This window comes from Buteo buteo, chromosome 5, assembly GCF_964188355.1.
Source record: "Buteo buteo chromosome 5, bButBut1.hap1.1, whole genome shotgun sequence".
NCBI classification, from domain to species: domain Eukaryota; kingdom Metazoa; phylum Chordata; class Aves; order Accipitriformes; family Accipitridae; genus Buteo; species Buteo buteo.
This window is the reverse complement of record NC_134175.1, coordinates 25,376,759-25,392,198: the sequence shown is the minus strand read 5'-3', so window position 1 is coordinate 25,392,198 and position 15,440 is coordinate 25,376,759. Positions and strand designations below refer to the sequence as shown.

The 15,440-nt window shown below is 39.4% G+C and overlaps 1 protein-coding gene across 3 annotated transcripts in view; it reads left to right on the top strand.

The window, feature by feature from the left end:
• PARD3B (par-3 family cell polarity regulator beta) overlaps nucleotides 1-15,440 on the top strand; it is a 434,227-nt gene that overhangs the window by 118,717 nt on the left and 300,070 nt on the right. The gene's annotated exons all lie outside the window — the stretch shown is intronic.

Below are 15,440 nucleotides of genomic sequence, written 5' to 3'. Positions count from 1 at the left end.
TGCTGCCAAGTTGTGGTTGAAGAGTAGATCAGAAAAGATTAGTATAAATGATTGTAATCCTAGTGGAGTGGGGTGATGTGTCTGAAGAGTAAGAGCTCTGCTGGGTCAACAGAAGCTGTAGAGCTCATTGATAGAGTCTGAAAGCACAGAAGGAGAGGAGTAGCTAGCAGGCTAACAGAAGCCTTCTAGTAATTATTGCGATGACTTGGGACTGGAGCCCAGGGAAGAGGATAGAGCTACCTTTCTTGCCTCTTCCCTGTGCTAAAGCCCTGAAGGTCAAGAGGCCAAGGACTAATTAGTTATTGGTAGACTACTGACACAAGGAGGGATCAGCAGACTGGAAGTACAGCTCTGCAAACTTCATTTCGATTAAAAACTACGTATTTTTCCCAGGTAACCTAAACAGCATGTATAGGAGAAGGCAAAGAGCAAAAATAAATTTTTACCACAAGCTTGGCCAGAACTGCTGTTTAGAGTGCGTACCCCTTCCTTGTCACATTTTTTATAACGTCTTTGTGGTTGACTTGTGTTAGCCTAACTTAGTTAAAATTTGTTACAAGTTCAAATGTGGCCATGAGGAAAAGCCTGGTCTTTTATCCACCCACAATGATCAATTCTGTTTTGATACCCTGTGCAATAGATACTTGGCAGATTCTCCTCTGCCTCTTAACATCTCTGAAGAGTTGATGAACTTCTGTTGTTTTCTGTTCCTTGGCTTTTCTGAAATCCCTAAATCTCTGTGCAGAGAATACCTGGAGAGCACACTTCTCCTGAGCACTAACCTTCCGGGGGAGGCTACTGGAAATGCCATTCTGGCGTGGTGTGCCAGTAAGAGCGACCAAACTGAGCCTGGCCTCTGGATGCTAGTCTGCAGCCTCAGACTGTGTGGTGCCCTGATTTAACTTTAATCTAAAAGTTGAAACTGGGAGAGAAGGGAGAAAGGAGTGGCAATTTTTGCCTCTTAAACATCTCTCTCTTCAATTTGTGTCAAAGTGGATAGTGGCCATCCTTGGGTTTGCCAGCTGTGGTTCCCTTTCATTGCTGCAGAGTGTCATGTGGTGTTTTGTGTGTTTTGGTTTTTTTTTTTTTTTTTTTTTCCTGCTGTTGTTTGTTCTTTTTTTAAAAGTAGTTTGGGCACCCAGGTCTTTAAATCAGGAGTGAAGTTACTTTTGGGGACTTTCCTGAAGACCAGTGTCAAGTTTTGCAGTGGGTGTGTCTGCTGAATTACTAATAAAAACTTATTTAACTTACACTGGATAGGAACCCCTCAGACTTGATTTCAGCTAAGTGTGAAAAAACACTCTCTTAGTGTCTTGGAAATAAAATAATTTTACTGGAGGGTAAGGGTTCAAGGCAGTGTGAATATATTGTTACCTTGTCTGGAATTTTTTTGTGTGTTCCCCCCCCCCTTGGGTTTTGTAAAGTGTAGGAAGCCTCAAAGAGCAGTGTGCCATTATGAAAATGTGGCTTACCTGGAGGGGACTGAATGCTCGGTGTGGTGTAACCACAGAAGAATGGAAAGCTGTATGCATGGAGGAACTGATTCAGAGGATGAAGAGTGTCACTCTCGTAACAGGGTGGTATTGTTACTATTTTTTTACTGGAAGAAAAAATGTGTTAAAACATCTTCCATAAAAGTAGATAAAGAACTGAACCAATGTTGTTAGCATTTTCTACCAACTTAAACGTTCATATATTTCAGAGTGTTACAATAATGTCAGGTAACAAGGTGATGTGGCAGTGAGGAAGGCAAATGCGATTCTACTGTGAATCCATTCAAGTACTAGTCGTAAAGCTGGGAAAACATGAATTCCCTTTTACAGGGTCTGGTGATGCCTCAGCACGGATAGATCAAGGAATAGCCATGTCATTTTTCTAGAGGAGGCTAAAACACTTGGCTAGTTGTGTGGCTTCAGTTTTGATGACTCTTCATGATATTCAGGATATTTGAAGATTCATGACAACTGAAATATTTTGGGAGAATTTTCTATTAGGTGAAGGTATTTTATTCCTCTCCCATTGCATTGTTTATTGAGTAGTTTAGCTTACTTTTGAAAGTGGAGCCTGGTATATCATTCACTTTGAGGTTTTCTTTTTTTTTTTAAATAAAAAAATGCTTTTCTTTATGTATAGGTCCCTTTATAATTTGTAATGAGGAGTGGAAAATGGATGAGCAAGCTTCTCTCTGAAAAACCACATTTGAAATTTCTGAGTAATGATCTGAATGGTCTGAAGCCATTTATTCCCAAGACATATCACTGTTTTGCAGGATATTCAAACTACTGTAGTCAAAATTAAAATATGCTGTAGGCGCGAAGATTTTTTATTTGAAAAGAGAGCTTCAAATCACATTAAAACAATATTTCAGACTAAAGGGAATCTGTTAATTGAATACAACTTCTTGGTTAGTATATTCTTCAGTGTTTTTTATTATCTAATAAAAAGCTTTATGTAGTGTAGGTAGGAAACAATGCATAGTATTTTGTGGTATATTCAATAAAACAGAAAAGTTTCCTTTTTTTTTAATGCTTTTCTTACAGAAGACAGTCTCCTTAAGAAATGTTAAGATAATTTTAATCATTGTTCAGAGGTCAGACTTGCAGTCCACATTTTTATAGCTAAATGTTACAAAACTCTGTATCAAGTAAATGTTCAACACTATACTTAATAGGGCATTAAAATTCAGCCTTGGAAATGAAGATTGTGTCAAAATCCATCTAACGAGCAATTATAATATCACTTACAGAAAATGTACTTTTTTTTTTTTTTGGTTGGGTTTGGGGGGGCGCTTTTTTTTTTTTTTATCCTATACTGTTGTGGAAGGACAAGAACATTCCTAGTGTTGTAATTTGTTGAATGGTTGTTCTTTTTTCTTGTGTATTCTGTTTTAATAGGCTGTGTTAATATTTGAGTAGCAAGTACCAATGTGTGAGTAGGGGAAGGGTACATATGTGAGATCTTGTTTGCTTGCAAACACGTTCACGTCCAAGGCTTGCATAACATACATGTATACATACATAGCTGCTACTAACTTTGCAAATACCATTTTCTCAGTTGCATTCTGAATTCTAACTATCAGTTAAAAAACCTTAAAATAGTATGTTTAATTTTACGTTGGATCTTGAACATGATGTCAACATTTAATTTGCTTACTAAAAATTTAAGAAACTTAACTATGAAATTATGCTGTGGGCAGCTAATGCGAGGGTAAAAAATTACTGAAATTTATAACATGTAGATCATTCTTCTAAGGAGTATAATGAGCAAGGCAGCGGTAGGATGTCTGTTATGAACTGATTGCTGAAATGAGTAATTGTCACTGAAGGGTTTTTTGTTATTGCCAGAGCTGTGACTATCTCTGGAAATTTTACTTTTAGTTTCATTGTTTTCACAGTAATGGTGCATTAAGATGTAAAGTCAAAATATTTTTTTTCTAGTTCTGTTCTGGTAGTCCATTTGGGAATGTATATTTCTGGAACTGCAGTGTTTAGAACCACCACACTTTAAAGTTTCTGAATGTTTCACAATTTTGCATGTTACTGATCTGCTGGGAAAGCATAGCTTTGTAGGTTTCTTCTTTAGTTGTTGTAGACTTCTTAAACTGGTTTGCCTTTAAAAAAAAGACCTGTTCTTCTGTGAGTGATGACGATTGACTTTGTAGTCTATTAATGAGTATGATAAAACAAGACATGTGAACTAGCCAATTACTAAAAACATTCTGAGGATTTTGGTGACATTCCTGTTGCATTTCTGTTAAAATTCTCTCCTCTCCCCTCTTCTGTTCTCCTCTGTCTCAAATTTTATGCATAAAAGGATCATGATGTTGAGGAGCTTTCTTTAGGGACAGTTGCTCGAGGTCAAGGTCAGCTGACTTCTGCTGCTGAAGCGTATAGGGTAGTGACTTACGAAAATGAGGTCACTGTGTGAAAGGCAAAAGGTATTTATTTTCTGTTTTTTCAAAAGGGTATCCATGCATTATTATAATGCACTCGAAACCCCCTAGGAATACTGTTTATTGACAGAATTAATAACAAACTAGTAGAGACTGATAGCATTAGTTTATCATTAGGGACAGACCTTTCCTCATCAAGGTGACAACCAGTTTTGTAAGCTTACTTTTGCCTTTCTGGAGCCTGACATATAAACTGTCAGAGACAGGGCAAATAATGCAGTCTCACTAAGCCAGGCATCAGTAAGAATAGGACTCTTGGCAGTTGTAAATACTGAAATGTTTTTCTGCACAGACAGAAACACAGTGTGAGAACTGTATGACGTGTGGCAATGTCCCAAGATTTATCAAGCCTGTCTGTACTAATGAAAGTTGTTGTGTGCGTTATGCTGTGCAGATGGTTTTACACTTTCTGATGGGTTTTACAATTCAAGTATTTTTTGTGCTGCTGCTTTTTTTTTTACTTCTGAAGTTCCATTCCCCTATCCCAGAATGTCCTCTAAAAAGAATAAAGGCATTCAGAAACAGATAAACAGCTAATTCAGATGCTGTTGTTGAGTAATGTGGCCAAAGCAAAAACTTATTTTTGCACATGATGCATACTGTCAAATCAGTGAGGGGGTCAGGGTAGAGTGACTTGGTAGAAGTTGATGTGGATTTTTCTTAGCTTTACAGCTAAGAAGGCTAAGTGCACATTCAGGTGGTTAGCAGGAGGCTAGCCATCAAGTCAAAGGAAGCAATTCCTCCTCTGAATTTGGCACTTGAGAGGCCACGGCTATACTATTGTGTCTAGTTTGGGTCTCCTTTGTGCAAGAAGGACAGTGACATACTTGGGGCAAGCTCAGCATGTGATCACCAATGTGATCAGGGAATGAACACATTAAGTGGGGGAAGAGGGTGAGTGAACTTCATAGGACAAGGGGGATCTTATTGCTGTCTACAACTACTTAATGGGAGGGTGGAGGGGAGACTACACCCTGCCTTCTTGAAAGTCTGCAGTGAGAAGGCAAGAGTTAATGGACATGAAGTGGTCATGAGGAAGACTCTAATAAGATAGAAGAAACCTTTTTTTGAACCATGAGGGTGGTCAAGCACTGGAACAGGTGCCCAGAGACTTATGAAATCTTCATCCTTGGAGATGCACAAAACTGAGTTGGGCCCTGAGCAACCTAAGCCAACTTTAAAGTTTGAGCTAAGTGCCAGCGTGGCCCTACTTTGAATGAAGGACTGGACCAGTGACTTCCAGAGGTCCCTTCCAACCTAAATTGTTCTGTGGGCCCTACTCATTAGATTGGAATCGGGAAACAAGATGAAAGTTGAAGTGCTTAGTTACAAATACAAAGTGCTTTTTAACATTGTAAATGATTGCCTAGAGTATGAAGAGCCATGCAGATTCCTAAGAATTTGAATTATACCCTCTGATGCTACTGAAATGGTATAGTGTCTCTTCACCACAGTTTACTTTGCTTTAAATTTCTGAGGATTTTCACATGTCTGTATAATCTGAAGCTTAACAAACTACCTTGGAGGACTCTGCTTCTTTAAATTTTGTATTCATTATATGCAGTTGAGACACTAGAAGAGAGAACAAGTAAAAATTGTTGGTACTGCAAGTACATCTGGTAGTGTACTGAAGGCCGATGTTTTCTTCAAGCATTTGTAGCTAAGGAGGGTTAGAAGCAGAGCAATTAGGAGAAATGGTGATGGGCTCGCTAAAGTAATTTTTCCCAGCTCCCTTTCAGCCCTATAAGCTCCTATATCCAGATCAGATGTGACTGGAATGGGGAAAGCTGGCAGGTAATAGCCTCTCTTTTGCTTCCACTTCAGCTTCTGCCCCTTTTATACAAAGCTGTGCAGTGTTTCAGCCACCTTAAATGGCATCATAGTGATCAGAGAGTTAATGGAGATTTGGGAGAGTCCACAAATGCGCATGTGGATGGGCTGGCAAGTATGCACAGGGTATGAGTGGAGTGGGAAGGAAACTACTGGAAAGGAGGACTGAGGGTACTGTGGGTGCTAGCAAGTGTGAATCCGCACGCCTGCTACCACCTCGCACATGATTCTCTGCTGGCTGGATTGATGCTTGTTTGTTCCTACTTTGGGTTCCTTAGAAACCCTGTTAAAAAGCCCCAGCAATGAAGAAGCTTGCAAGTCCAAGAGCTGCTGAGTTTTTTCTTGCAGCTTTGTCTGTAACTAAATGCTCAGCAGCAGTCCACTTAAACATTTCTTTATGCCTTAAATCAGGACTGCCCAACAGGCTGGATTTTTACAACCCACCAGCTTTTCCAGGACTTCAAAAGCATCCAGAAAGCGGTCAGAACGTTGGGAGAAGAGGTTGATGCAGTTTGCTGGAGAGGTCTGCTGAATAGCAGGCAAGGTTAGGAATGGGCTGCAGGAACACCTTGTGCTGCAATAGGAATTGGGAGCTGTTTGAGCTCTCCTTGTCTGGTTTCCACCCCTCTGCCTCACTTCTCCATGTGTGGCTTGGAGTATCCAGTGTTACTGTGGGTTCTCTGTTCAAGATGCTCGTTCTATCAAGTGGGTTTTGTGTTGTTTACTGGCTTGTTTTATTGTGTGTTCTATAGGAGGCTTGCCAATGGAATTGGACTAAGATGTTAATTTAACATTAAAGTAGTATTTTAATGTAGGATAATTCATATTATGGAATTACTATAATTCATATTATGAAAGTGAACATTTATTGATGCTTACCCACAATATAGTAACTAAGGTGTTACTTTCATTTCTGAATAAACTGTCTTATTTCCAACACCGTGGCACAGTACATTTTTCCTTTTCAATGACTGATTGCAATAAGTGCATTTGACAAGCACAGTTCTAGTAAGTAATGCAGTCTTTGATATTAGTATCTACATTTTTATAGTGCCGTTTTAAATGGACTCTCCAAAATTAGCTCATCTTCTGTAAAGTCCATATAGGTGAAAGTACTCAGTTTCAAGGTAAACAGAAAGGAAATAATCAGTCTTGCATTTTACAGTCTTCCTTCCATTTGTTTTTTCACTTGGATAGAGGAAGAATAAAAACAAAGGGCATTTGTTATCTAGCAAAACTCAGAAGCTATTTCACATGAGAACATAATGAGTGTGACAGGCTACAAATAGCACTGAAGATGAATCTTTTGCAGAAGAAAGGAGGAATGTCCTTTGGTATATTTACTTCAATCAACCCTAATAAGGCTTGTTTTATGTGTTTTATGCATCCGCCATCATAATTATAAATCCTTGACATTTTAGCACTAGCATTTATATCTGCCAGGGAAGCTACCCAGAGTCAACCCTCAAGGAATGTCTGTATTGTTGCTATGGATCTCCATAACAGCTCTCAAGTAGTTACTAAGTGGCTTAAAAAATTACATCTCAGTCATGCTTGAAGGGCTCATCAAACTTTGCCACAAATATCAATGTTAAGTACCCAATCAGCTGCATTGTTTGAAGTACAGTCACGTGTGGCCATGAAGGAATAGGTTGGACAGGAAGAAGTAGTACATAAGGTCTCATCAGTCAGGTAGATTTTTTTTTTGCCATGACCTTTCAAAAAAAAGGAAAAAAAACCAACCCCAAAACCTACCAGTTCAGCTACAGGGAAATAACAGGAAGATAAGGATATCTTTTGATTTGATCACACACACAAAAACAACAGCTAGACTTTCTGAAAAGCATGCACGAAAGGGTTTTCACAGGCACGATTTCTTAATACAGGTTTTGTGGCTTTGGTCTGGATCTGGTCTCTCTTTTTTAGGCATGCTGCTTCTCTTCCTATTTTGCATTTTCCTTGTATCCTTGGAAAGTTTTGAGAGCAGAGGCTACCAGTGTTTGTACTGTATGCAGTAGGATTCTGTTCTTGGCTACCTTTATTCAGATTTCTTTTGGTATTGTCTAATAAGGGTAGGAAAAGTGTCAGGTGGTCTTTGGGAAGATATTTTGGTGTACGTAGTTTTGGCATGTAGGTAAACAAGAGGAGCTAATCAACATAGCTTTCATGGAATATATCCGTAATTTGTTTTCATATGTAGGTGTGAAGGAAGGCTGCCATATGGTGTGTATATTGGTATTTTTCCTTGACAGCCTTTATTTTAAGTTAAAGGAATTCCAAGGCAAACTATTATGCAAGAATAACATTTCAAATACTTATCAGTATATACCAGAAGAATACTGTGAAAGAACATTGAAAAAAGGCTGCAGAGCTCCAGGAAAGTTTTAAATTGAAAAATTAAATAACATTTTCATCCATTTTTGAGGTACCCTAATTACCTTAGTTCTGTCTATGTTACACTGTTAGCAGTCTTTCATCTTTTAACCATTTGAACAGGAGTCTTTCATAAGTAATGTATAAAATCTGATTTTACATTAATGAGTTTGTGGAGTTCTGAGACAGCTTCCACAGTGGCTTTATGAATTTTTTTTTTTTTTCTCAACATACGGTACACTTTACTCTCAGTCTTCTTGCCTCGATCTGAAGTGTTCTTGTCCCCTTGTGGGCATAAGTTAAAAGTATAACCAGCGCACATAGGAGAGTTTCTGTTAGGAAGATGAACTCCTTGAGAGAACTGCAGAAATGTTCCTGCTGTTATGTTCAGACTTCATGACATGTGTGTGCACACCACTCTAGCGTGCTGTCACGGAGTGAGGGCACAAACATTGGTCCATCTTCATTAAAGGAGACAGATACACATCACTACTGCAAGATTACGGACAATGGCAGTCTAAGGAGTTGTAACTCAGTGATGTTTTGACAGAAATTTGCTTTGTGTGGTTCACAGAGCTGAAGCAGCTGGAGGATGGAGAGTTGCTTTTCTTCCTGGTTTAGTTTCCTGAACAGTCTGGACTCACCATGGATCTAGCGAGTTATAGCACTTGTGTAAAGAAACAGTAGAAACTAGTGGCTGGGGAAGGAGGAAAGTCAGGCCACAGCAGCCTCAAGGTAGATGTCAGATTTTGAACTTAAGATGGCTTGATGCACACTGCTGGCTAAAGAGGTAGCTTTGCCTTTATCTTGTGTTGGTGCTGGCGCTCGAGTGTCTTAGATGGCTGGAGTAAAGAACTGACCTGGCCAAATGCATAACCTTGCCGAAAGAAAGGAGAAAATTAAAAAAGAGGGAAGGATCCCTTTTCCCTTTTTGCATTGATCATATGTAGGCTACTGTCAACTGCAGCCTATCTCCATCTGTGTCTGGTTGTTTGCAGGTGCAAGCACCTGGGGAGAATTGAAGTTCTGATCTTACAATTTTTTAAAATTCTGTTTTGAACTTTGCTGTATTCTGATATCAGTGTGTCACATACAGAAACACTGTGTGTCTTTCTACCTCTGTGATGTGTGTGTAGGGGTAAATACAAGATTAATCCTGTAGATCCCAAATTGAGGGATCAGAGAACAAGGCAGTGTGATGCTATGGTGAACATCATTTGCTGCTGTAGCTTGAGCCATAGCTTCTCCTTATGTCACAAAGTTCAATGAAATAGTCACGGAGCTATTCATTCACCCTTCCTGATGCCTCTTTGTTAAGATGTGAGTGCTTTGTGTGAAGTCTTTACTAATTGACCCCAAAAAGGGAGAATTTTTTTGCCATGTCATTTTATAAGTAACTAATAATCACTCCCACAGGACCACTGGCTGTCAGAAGTATAGATATGATTAAAAAACCACAGGCTTTTTTCTTAAATGAGTATTTGAAGTCATGAACAGGGAACATCTGAACAGGAAACAAATGGGTCTTGAAGAAACCGACAATTTTACTACCTTTTGTTGTCTATAGTGAGAGAAGAATGTAAATAAAGTTTTGAATGTGGAAAAATTAAGAGGAAAAATTTCCATCCAGCTTGAACAAAAAATTTAATGCAAGTTGAGCATTTAATTCCTTTTTGTGCTTTTGAATATATTATTTCAGCTATTGAAAATTGTGTCTTTTCAATTGCGTACTGATGCTAGCCTATGACTGAGAACTGCTCTTAGTGATTTCATCCTGACAGTAATTGAAAGCTGATTAATTTAATTGCAAGCAAGCTTTTATTTCGCCATTTCTTCCCTAGTACCTTGTGTACATGCCTGGTGTTTGGGGTCAAAAAGGAAATAGTGGTGTCTATTTTCCAATTCAGTACAGAAAAGCTAGTAAAAGATACAGGTTTTAACCTTATTAACAGTAATCTAGTTGTCAAAAGTGTAGTTCGAAGAGAGAATTAATTACAAAACATTTTATTTAAAATGGTGTATAGGGTAATGGAAAGTCAGCTGTTTCTGGGTTAACAGACAAGTGGCTTAAAGCAAGATCTGTGATGTTCTGCTACTTGTTCAAAAGTGAGGATGTTTTTCTTTGAAATTCTGAAATTCCACAAAATTGTTTATATTTAATTGAGCTCAGTTAGCAAGCACTAGACCGAAACTGTTGCAATTTTAATTTGGAAGGTCTTCTTTTTACTGCTTCTTGTGTGTGTGCTGTATAGTATATCCCTGTACACGATGAAGCGCAGCTGCAGCGTACGCGTGCGTCTGAGCCGTGCGCTCAAACACGGTTCTGCAGCTGCCTGCAAGCGGAGTGCCAGCAAAGCTGCTGCGGCTTGAATTTGCAGAGTAGAGTGCAACTAGTTCTGGAAGCACTGAAAGGCCCTGGAAAATGTAACATTTCACATGGGGACGGGGGTAGGGGAGCATTTTGTCTTGTAGGGATTTTTTTAAATGAAACATGCATCAATTTTCTGTATCTTAGTGGCCAGTAGTTCCCTCAGGTAAAACATGCTGCTGCTTTGTACTCGGTCCCTTTCAATCAGTAACATCACTGTCTGCTATTGGTATTTACCCACCTTTTTGTAAATGAGGGTTGATCTTAATTGAACGTGTGTGTGTTGCTCTGTGTATTTGGGAGTATAGTCACGTAATTTTTCTGCAAGCTTTGCATTTGAAATACCAGTAAAGTATTGAAAGAGCTGTGCCATAGGACATCATACAAAGTTAAAATTTGGCTGTACTACATTGCCTTGTAATAAGTTTGCCACTTAAAATCAACAAAAATGCTAATAAAATAGAACTGTTCCATTATTGCTGCCTTGTGTTGTGACTATGTCAGTATCAGTAGAGAGGAGTTTAGTAATCAGAAATGACCGATAAGTGTTAAATTGTGATAATTTATTGATTGTCTAGGTAACTGGTAGGTTGTTAAAATAGATTACAATAATACTGGGGTAGAACCATTTTTACCTATACAGAAGTACGTAGATAACTTTCACAGTAAATATTCATGTTCTTTAAAGAACCTTTAAAAAAAAGGAGATACTTGAGTGCAGCAAGTGTACAAAAACACAACAGAGTACTAGCACAACTTCTACAGTTTTACAAATGTCTAGAGTAATATTTTGATGTGTTTAAAAAAAAAGGAAATCAGCTGACCTACTGAACTCTCAATATTTATAAATATTGACTTGGTAAAGAATAAACTAGTGTTGCAAACAATGTTTTTGTTTTCACAATATGCTTCTGAGGGATTTCTTAATGTGTCCCGAAGTTCTTTTCCATCAGAAGAGGTTGGCAGTCTCTTCCAATTAAAGAATTTTCCGTACTGGAAATGAGAAGTCAATTACTACAATTATTTATGAATAGTTAATTTATATAACCTTAATTGTATTCATTCCCTTTGAAAGGCCGAAGCTGATACTTGTAATACTTTGATTGATTAGCAGGGTATTTGTAATGTTAGAATTGCTACTGATGAGATGCTCTTGCAACTGCAGTCTTGAGGAGTTCTCTCCCAAATAAACATTTTAGAAAACAAGTGGCTGTTTATTTCATTGGTGAGGAAAGGCATTGCATCTTTGCTACCTCTGCATGCAGTACTGAAGGATCTCCTTTCCACACTCTCTAAAAAATGGGAGTTTAACTCTAGATCATGTTACTTAATTAATGGTGTGTTCCGTACTGTAAAGAAATAGATTCTCCTTGGGTTTTTTTAATCTGTCAAAATAATGCCTAGGTGTAGACTAGGAACTGCGGGCTTTTCACTGAAGTCTCTTGAAGAATGACAGCAGTAGGAAACTTCCCCGCTTTCAGACGGGCGTGAGGCCTGTGCAGTTTAGCTCAGATGAAATCTTCTGGCCATGTGCCAGGCTGTATGGCAGGTGTTTGCCTGCTGTTGGCTTGCACCTGTGCCCAGCCTGCTCCAGCTCGGAGTGTGGAAATGGAGGGCTGGTGTGGGTATGGTTGGGAAGGGGGGTGGTGGTGGAGGTGTCTTTTTCTCCTGACTCTGCTGCGGGAATTGGGAGGAGAGGAGCTGATGTGTCTTCATCTGCTGAACCTTCTTGATAGGTGAATGAAAGCGGCAGCCCCTTTAAGATGCAGAACTGATAGAACCATCAAACCATTTCCAATCCTTCCATATAATTAAGCAGGTGAAGACCTGGGGGGTTTATCCACTTTTGGGCACTGTGATTTCCATATGTCAATTTGCCTGAACTCAAGGCAGTTGTTTGACTTGTAACGTGTTAGCTCTTGGGAAGTGTCACCCAACACGAGGGCAGGTGCTTTAGGGATCCTCAGTGGAGCAATGACTCAACAAAGTTGTTGTTACAATCAAAACATAATGATGTTTTAACCCGCACCCTCTGCAGATGGGGTCCTCCTACAAAACTAACACCCAAACCCCTCTGCAGATCAGGTCATTCGCTAATGTCCCAGACCCTCTGCAGGCCGGGTCATCTGAACCCATCAGCCGTAACCTGAGCTCAAGGCACACATCCAGAACTCCCCCTGCCCTCGAGGGAGCAGCCGACTGGGATGGCGGTTGCACAGCCAGCGCCTGCCTGCTCCCAGGTGTCCCTGCTCTTCCTGATCGGCCCTGGGACCCCTTTAGAAGGAGAAGTGGGTATGTGACTACGTGACCACGGGCCATGGCTACCTGCCCCAGAAAGTGGCACGCTGCAGGCAGGAGCAGGACCACCGGTCCCAGGAAGCCAGTGAAATTATTGTGGTGTAGCTGTAATGCAGTTTGTCTTTCTGGGCTGACTGCTGGGTAAGCTACCATTATGTTACAGCTGTCAGAAGTCTGTCCGTGACTGTCCTTATCTGTTAAAATAATCTTATATTATCATTTCTGCTAAAGTTTCATTTGAACTTCAGGGGAATAAGGAAGACATACGGTGCTTAGAAACCTAAGTATGCGATAATATTGTAATGTATGTGAGCCTGCAAGAGTGGCCGTGCAGGGCCAGACTGCTGCTCTGGACTTTGCTAGTGACCAGTGGAAAATACTTGAAGAAAGCATATAGAAATAGGGTCATTATAATATCAATGTTCTCTTGGTTTACCTTTCTGGTTTTTATTACTACATGTTTGGGGGGCTTTTGAATCTGAGGTAGTGCTTGCATGTTTCCATTTAACAGTTCTTGCTGGTCTGTTCTATCAGTTTGTCTAATTTTGAGTCAACCCCTACTTTTGGCCTCTGCAACATCCTGGTGCAGTAAGCACAGAGTATTACAACGTAATATAGCATTTAATATGTTAGGGTGTGAAACCATGGGGAAACTTGGCTTGGTCCAGTTGAGGAATTCACTTGTTTATTCCTGTCAAATTACAGCTGAGCTCCACTGACTCTATTCTGCATTGCAAATGCTCAAGTGAACTTCGTATCCTACTATTACCTAAAGTGCTTTCAGTGCCATGGCCCTACACAATCTCAAATTTCCTCTTCGTTAGTAGCAGCCTTTTTCTTAGAAATTAAGTTTCCACAGCAAAAGTGAGATTGAGAAAGCAAACCTTTTGGTGGGCAATAGTTGTGGAACTTTTTGAATCACGATGGACTTCCATAATAACATGAACATGAGGAATCATTTTAGAAACAAATGAAAGACACCATAGGTTTTTTGTGTTTTTTTTTTTTTTTTTTTTTTTTTTTTTTCCCCCTTGGTACTGGAGAAAATTGCAATGATCTATTGGTTTCTGGCTCTAAGGCAGCCTTTTTGGCTGTATGTGGTTGTGGGGCATAGCGATGGCCTGGTGATGAATGCAGTGTGAACACCTGGGTAGTTTCTCTGTAATGCAGGAATAAGGTACAAAGAGAGTTGTCTTTGTTGCTGGAATTAATCTTTCCTCTATGCTTTGGACAAATAAAAACCCAAATCGTATGTTTTAAGAGCTAGTTATATGGCCGTGGAAAGGAAACAGGCTCTGTATGGAAAAGGAGAGCAAGTTTTCTACCTGATTGTTTAAGGGGGATTTAAGAGGGTCTTGTGTGTCTCTGAAATATGTGTTGGTAAATATGAGCTGACACATTTCTAGCAACCAAATTATAAATGAGTGGAAGACCTGAAAATGTCAGTTTCTTCCTTAGAAGCACTTCAGGATTTTTCTTTTCATTTTTCCTCTCATATATTCATTTCTTCCCTTAGGCAAATGAGTTCCTTTAAATGTTTGTGTCTCTGTTTCAGAATACTATTTATCATCAGATATAATTTTTGACACTTCTTGGAAGTGTCAGAGGAGATTTGATGTACTAATATTTTTAAATAGTGAGTGTGGACCCTGGGGTGTCAAGTGTCCTGTTGGTTGAGAACAGCAAGTCTTCTAGTTTGTTTAGATTCATTGGGAATTAATCTTCCTCCACCCCCAAACTGTAACACAATTTACAGCCAGCCACGTGTATCTGTGTCACTTGTTGATGAAGCTGTATATGCGTTATCTGATCACTTTGTATTAGGAGGACCAAAAGGAACATCCTTGTGAAAGGCCAGGCTAGCTGAGACAAAAAAATGATTTTTATGGCGGCTTTTTATCATTTTCCGTCAACATTAATGTGAACTTGGACAGCAGACTTTACAGTCTGTTGTTGCTTAATCTTGACCTTCCTGTATGCTTGAAGATGTGGAAGAGTCAGTGACTGGGGGAGGGTTTTGAGAAACAACGTAGCTGGTACAAGCTTGCAGTAGAGAAGGGGAGATGAAAGATACCTGGTGGGTAGAGACCTGTGTGTGTATGTACCTAGCTGGACCAAGAAACTTTCATCCTTGCAGCGGCATAGGTTGGGCGACTGGGGAAACTCTGCACTCTGTCAGTGTGCTTGCATGTATCTTGTCCTTGGAATGTAATTATTATGTACTTATAAATAAAACATGTATCTGCTCACTCAGCACAGCTTCCATGCTTGTTTTACCTTTGTGCAGTGTGTCAGTCAGTAGCACTAAAATTTTTTAAGGTAATAACGGCCTCCACCCCCAAGAATTAAACCCTGTTCTGTGTTTTTAAGCCTGGTCAGCCTTAAAAGTTTTGTAACAATGTAAAATGCTCACTAATGGTGGCATGCTAACTGAGAAAAGCATGTCAGCACAGGGCGGTGCTGAAGCACATACTTAAGTCATTGAAGTCAGTGTATTTAAACACAAATGTATGTGTTTTCATGAATCTGTATGTTTATTATTAGCTGTTCTGAAATAAGATAATTCTTTTTGTACTCCCAATGAAGAGTAAGTTTTACTTTAAGAAAAAAAGTTTATAC